Genomic DNA, 7,101 nt, shown 5'->3' with positions numbered 1-7,101 from the left:
CATTTAACGATATTTTTATAGAAGTAATCGGCATATACGTCTTAGTGACATTCAGCATGAAAATTACAGGAAACATCATAATCTTGGAGCAAGACTTGTCTCGGAGAATGGCCGGATGTTGATTTTTGATAGCCCACCTTTCTATGTCGCGCACACCTTTGCAGTATGTGTTAGTGTGTCTGTCGGGGAAAAGTCTGGCTATGTGATACATAGCGATTGTTACGCGTGGAAATGAACTCCACAAAAAAGGATGTGCCGGATATACTGTGCACCGACCTGAGTTTTACATACCTGTATTGCTACAAGTTACAGAAGGACGTTTACTTAGTGTGTCTGGTGCTCTCGTGCATCAGGCATGCATGTTTCAAAAGGCAGATGTACTGTCATGACTGTAGTTTGTGTCATTCTTCCAGAAGAGAAATGGACCGGGAGCACGAAAAAATAGACAAGTCTAAATAACCTAACGTTTCAAGAGATTTCCCATGAATTTCCCTAAAAAATCCTTCAGAACTCTCATCTCCAAATCAAGATAAACATGGCCCAAAATCAAAATGACAATATTCATATCTTGCATGAGTTTAAAGCAAATGTGCATTGTACTTAAAATGTCATCCTCGGGGAAGTTTAGTCTTAATTTTACCGGTGCGTATTTGCTGCGGAATACAGCTGTCCGGTTTGGCCCCCATCCCAAATTTTGCTCATCTGCGCTCATGAAATAAAAAGCAGGATTAAACCGCACAGGCTGATTAATGTGACGGTGCTCTCTGCGAGCCTCTTTCCCTGGATGCACATTTAAACAGCTGACTGGACTGATCTTCTGCTCTTCTTGCTGGCAGAGGAGTCACCTTTCAAAGGGATGTATGATGTTTCCTCGCTGACTGCATAGCGCTAATGAGATGCACCGTTTCTCCATAATCAGGTTTCAATATCTCTTCTTCGCAGAGGGTTAAATGTGGCTCAAGACAAATTCATGATAAAATTACTGGACCTGGGAGTGTATTGTGAACTTCTCACAATAGCTTCTGAAAGAATTAAAACAGCATATTTAGGAGCGGGGGTGCGGTGGCGCGGCGGGTTTGGCCGGGTCCTGCTCTCTGGTGGGTCTGGGGTTCGAGTCTTGCTTGGGGTCCCTTGTGATGGACTGGCATCCCGCCCTGGGTGTGTCCCCTCGCCCTGCACCCTGGGTTGGGTTCCGCGACCCCGGATGGGACGAGCGGTTTCAGTCAACGTGTGTATTTATATGTGATTATGTAAACGATAATGCAATTTTGCTGAAGGTTTCGCTTATTTTTCTCTCACTAATGGAGTATACTCTATATGAAGTCCCAAGTGAGTTCCAGCAACTGGAAGTGAAAAGAAGTTAATGACCCTGAAATTCTTTGGAAGAGTACAACGTTTATTATTTTAGAATATCGTAATACATGAACCCATCATAACAGAAATCTGGCCGGAAGAGACAAAAAGGGAAGAAATACTGCATTTAAGATCTGTTTGCACTTCCAAGGAACAAGATGGAAGGTGGTTCATGCGTAATGTGCGTGCGTGCAGTATGTGAGAAGTGCTGCTGCTTCTGATGGCTGCTCCTCCCTTTGAGCGCTCCGGTGTGTTGCGCATCGTGTGCTTCTTGAGCGCGCAGCATCGCCCGGCTCATCCTGCCACATCGGTGACACCATCAAGTTCAGGGTCTCGTCTACACAAATGTCACTTCCTCAGAGTCCAGCGGCATTAAACATTTGGCACAAGCAAGTGGCTTCTCTGCTTTTCATATCCATATGCTTTTTCTCTTTTAAGGGGTCAGCATGTGTTCATGATATGGGCGTCACTCTTTCTGTGGAAATAGAATTCCTTCATGTCACCATCTACCAGCACATTCTAGTTTTGCTCCTCCTTAATGAATCACAAAAAATCTCTAGCAACGTGCATATTTGCATTTACATTTATTCGTTTGGCAGATGCTTTTCTCCAAAGCGACGCACATCTTGCAGAAAATGCAACGTGTGCTGCATTGCATCAACAGAAAGAGACTTGGTTGCAGACGCGTGATTCTAAAGTTAGGGTTAGTTTGTCACTTTTCATCAAACGAGCCAATGTGCATCACATGAGCAGCTGCATAAAAGTTTATCCGAATTTCGACAATTCCTAATCACCTTCCTAATAACATCCATCCATCCATTGTCAACAACCGCTTGTCCTGAGCGGGGTCGCGGGGAGCCGGAGCCTTACCCGGCGACACAGGGCGCAAGGCCGAAGGGGGGGGGACACACACCCAGGATGGGATGCCAATTTCCTAATAACATTTTTAAAAAACGTTTATATTACACACATTATAAAGCATGCACATTTACACATTACATGAATTTAAGAGATTATGGGAAAAGTGAGTCCAGAAGAGGTGAGCATATTATGCACTGTATACACACACACACACACACACACAGTGGCTAAAACTGCTTGTCTCAAGCAGGGTCGCAGCCCAGAGCCTAACCAACAACACAGGGTGCAGGGCTGGAGGGGGAGGGGACACACCCAGGACGGGACACCAGTCTGTTGCAAGGCATCCCAAGCAGGACTCGAACGCCAGACCCACCGGAGAGCAGGACCCGGCCAAACTCGCTGCACCCCCTACTCTCTATATTTATATTGTATGCTCACCTCTTCTGGACTCACTTCTCCCATAATATATATGAATGTCTATATATATATGCGGGAGGCACGGTGGTGCAGTGGGTTGGACCAGGTCCTGCTCTCCGGTGGGTCTGGGGTTCAAGTCCCAGTTGGGGTGCCTTGCGATGGACTGGCGTCTCATCCTGGGTGTGTCCCCTCCCCCTCCGGCCTTACGCCCTGTGTTGTCGGGTAGGCTCCAGCTCCCCATGGGACAAGCGGTTTGGAAAATGTGTGCGTATATATATATATGCTGTATATACTGTATATATATATATATTTCTCTCCATATAGATTTCTCAGCACATAATAAAATTAATTGAAATGTTCTGACCAGTTGTTCTGAGATTGATCCTTCAATCCAAGAGTTAGATCACTCATCAGTTTACAGCAAGATTGAGGCACGTCTGATCAATGACATTTACTCTGTGTGCGGTTCTTCAGAGGGGCTATTATAACTGTTTTTATTTTAAGTATGATGTCTCTGACTCATGTAGTTCTAAGGCAAACTCTGTTCAGCACAAAGCGCAATTACCTTAATTATTTTTTGGTTGTTAAACTTTTTCCACATGTCTGGAAAAAGAATATTTAAAATTTGATTTATCCCTTCAGGATGTCACTATGATACAGAAAGAATTAATGACATAAAACAAAAAAAAAATGTGTCAGCTAGCTCCGGCAGATGTTAAATTAAATATAATTCATAATGGAACCGCTTCCTCAGATAAACAAGAATTATGCTGAAATGGTTATGATAAGCAGTTTAGTTTCTGACTCAGCCTGTACACTTTGAAGACTGTCTGATTGTCACTTACTTTTCCCAACCATCTGCAAAATCATGCTGTCTGAGTAATTAAAACAGATGCTTATAATTTTCGGGTTTAAGAGCGCTTATGACATTCATTGAGGAGCATGAAGTGCGCGGCTCTCGGTTTTTCTGATAAGCGTGTCTGTTTCAACGAGCCGAAGAGCCGCTTGTCAGAAACGATCGGGAAAACTCCCGCTGCCTTAGGCACAATTAGAAAGCGGGAGCGAAAGGTCTTGCCAAAGCCTTACACTTGGACCAAAAAGTAAGAGTGGTATTTTCAGTTGAAGCTGTAGAAAAACAGGTAAATTAGAGGAGCAGCAAATTAAACACACACACACACACATTTTCAGAACCGCTTGTCCCATATGGGGTCACAGGGAACCGGAGCCTACCCGGCAACTCAGGGCGTAAGGCTGGAGAGGGAGGGGACACACCCAGGACGGGACGCCAGTCCGTCACAAGGCACCCCAAGCGGGATTCGAACCCCAGACCCACCGGAGAGCAGGACTGCAGTCCAACCCACTGCGGCAAATTAAACAATAGTGACAAATTGGTTTGTCTTCGAGGACCTCCCGTGTTCAGCTGTAAGATGTTTAAGCTCCTCCGAACGAAAAGGTGATGTGGTGGCAGAGCGGGTAGAATTTTCCCTGTCCTCCTGTGGGTTTCCTTCAGGTGCTCTGGTTTCTCCACACAGTCCTAAATCATGTGTCTCAAGTAGACTGCTAACTCCTATTTCACCTCAGCTTGAGTTCACGAGTGTGGATGTTACATTGCTCCACTGTATAACAAGGTACATTTTTTTAATGTAATTTAGCATCTACCTCGCATTGTTTCTCACTTCGGGGGGGGGGGGTGCGGCTCTCTGGCTGGTCTGGGGTTCGAGTCATGCTTGGGGTGCCTTGCGATGGACTGGCGTCCCGTCCTGGGTGTGTCCCCTCCCCTTCCAGCCCTGCGCCCTGTGTGTGTGTGTGTTTCTCACCTGACCCATAGCTATCAGTTACACACTTGTTCATCATAATTGGATGCTGCTTTGGAGAAAAGCGTCTGCTAAATGAATACAGTAAGTGAGAAAGTGTCTACTTGTCACCTGTAATTACTGCTAATTCATCATAGCTTCCTCTGAGATGACTTCCATCCTATGATTCTGGGACGGGTGCTGGACCACCGCAATCCTGTATTAGGGTAGGTTGACCGTCAAAAATGAATGAATAACCCATGAAAGCTCTCTTTGTTAGTTGCTGTATAGAATTATCTCAGTGGAACTGTCAAATAATAACCTTCCTGGAGCAAAAGTGCTGTGCGAAAGTATGTGAACCCCGTGGAGATTTACATTCAGGAGACGCTTTTCTCCAAAGCGACGAACACCTTATAGAAAATACAGTGTGTTCATTACAGCAGAAAGAGAGACATAGATGCAGACGCGTGATTCTCAAATGAAGTTAATTTCTTTCCACCGTATGAACCAAAGTTCATCACACAAGTACACGAGATGTCATCATATTGCTGTAGAGATTGTACAAAACATTAAAATAAATGTATAAAGCGAATAAATTATTGTGATTTACACACCTGGTTCTAGTTGCCTACTTGGTTTAACTAACGCAACTTGGGATTCGCTAATTTTTGCACCTGCACTACTTCCCTTTTTACCTGCTACGCACGATTTCCTCTAAACGGACATTTGGAATTGATATTTACGCGTCTCTCGCGTGAGACGAGAAAGACCGCTTCTCGTGAAATAACGTCTGATTTAACTAAAGGACACAAGGGGTTCACGTACTTCCAAGCAGCACTGGAAGTGCGGAGAAGCAGAGGTCTTGCTTCCGGCATTGATCGCAATGGCATCGGTGCACTTTAATAGCAAAGCACCTGTTGGAACAAAACACTAAGCCTATAATCACCAGTCAAAAATGCCAAGCTTTCTCCTTTCCATCAGACCTTTCCACATTCCTGAGGGATAATCACATAGATTCTTGTGTGTCTTCTAGCATATTTCAATGGATAAGGCTTTTTTTTCTGTTCCTTTGTGCACTAGAAGTGCTTTTATATAATAGAGATACCTGTTCCTGTTACCTACGGTTTTGCAAGGTGCTGGAGTGGGTTCACAGTAACGGGAAACTACGGTGCTACTTTCTTTGACCGCGCTGCCCCGGTGCCCTTGATAGAGCGCCGGCCCCGCGAAGGAAAGCGGCGAAACCAGCACGAGCAAAAAATTCTGAGCTGCGCCGTGAAACGATGCCGTTCTCAGGTCCGTACACGTTCGTGACCCGCTGCGCCGTTAGGGTTGTGGATTGTCGTTCTGGGTGTTGTCCGTGTACCGCAGCCACACGCCATTATTACCTCTGGAATGTCGATTCCGGGCAGACGTTCCATTTCCATGCTTTTCTGCAGATAGGTCCTGATTTGTGAGTTTATTCAGTAAAGCTGCCATCACCGCCTCTTACTCAGGTATTTGCAGGAATGTACATGGACTGCATACCTCAGCATCGGTTGGTTGAGTCACTCCCAGGACTGTGACTGCTGACTAATCTTGACCGATGAGAGAGAGACGTCCAGCAATGAATATATATTCTTATTAGTATGTACTGATACTCACTCATTATTGGAACCACTTGTCCAGGTCAGGGTTCACAGTGATCTGGCGCCTATCCCATAAATACGGTGCACATGGCAGGTCAGGGTGCACACTGTGCAGGACCCAAGTCCATCACAAGGTAGCCCCCCGCACACGCACACGCACACAATTTAGAGTCACCAGTTTACCCAAAGCCCATGCCATTGGTCTGTGAGAGGAAACCAGAGCACCTGGGGGAATCCCACGTGAATACGGGGAGAACATGCAAAGTCTGCACACACTGAGCCGGATTCAAACCTACCTCCAAACAGACCAGGGCACTGTGAAGCAGCAGCACTTCCTGCTGTGCCATCCTGCCACCCTGTACACTGATACATTCGACCAAATATGACGTTTACTCACAGATACATTACAGTGAAGGGGAAATAAATTTTTAAGATGAAAGCTGCTGAGCTGATCAAACAATTGTGCCATTTAATAAAGCTCTTTTTAATTATGAGATTATGTAACTGGCAGGATTACGGCACTTTAGACACATAGATCTTGGCAACAAAATTGAATTTTGTACCTTATCTGGGATATGCTAACTTTATCCTGCCTGGCAATTGTGCATTCAAGGTTTTCAGTAAATAATACAGTTTAGGAAGAATTATTCTCTACAGCTGTGATGGACTGACATCACATCCAGGGCGTACCCTAACTCACCTAGTGCCCTATGCTTCTGCGATAGGCTCCGGACCACCGCCACCCTAACTAGGGCAAGTGCTTAATGAGTGAGTGTTCTGGATAAATATGTGGGATGACTTAGTGTTCTTATGTTTATTGATTGTGCTGGAGTGAAAGTACCTGCTCTTAGGAAGTATGTGTCAGTCGAAAACCATTATTTCTGACTACTGTACTTGCGTAGCTTGTACTGGATACAGTCATATCGAGGTAAAACCCAAATGGGAGTACGTTGTCTAGTTGTGTTAAGAGATTGAATTTTCAACTGTTAATGTACTGCTTTTGCAATATCTGTGCTTGGCTGAGTCATGTAGCTTTGAAGATAATTATCTTA

This window comes from Scleropages formosus, chromosome 3, assembly GCF_900964775.1.
Source record: "Scleropages formosus chromosome 3, fSclFor1.1, whole genome shotgun sequence".
Taxonomy (NCBI): Eukaryota; Metazoa; Chordata; class Actinopteri; order Osteoglossiformes; family Osteoglossidae; genus Scleropages; species Scleropages formosus.
The sequence above is the reverse complement of the archived record's forward strand: the minus strand, read 5'-3'. Positions refer to the sequence as shown.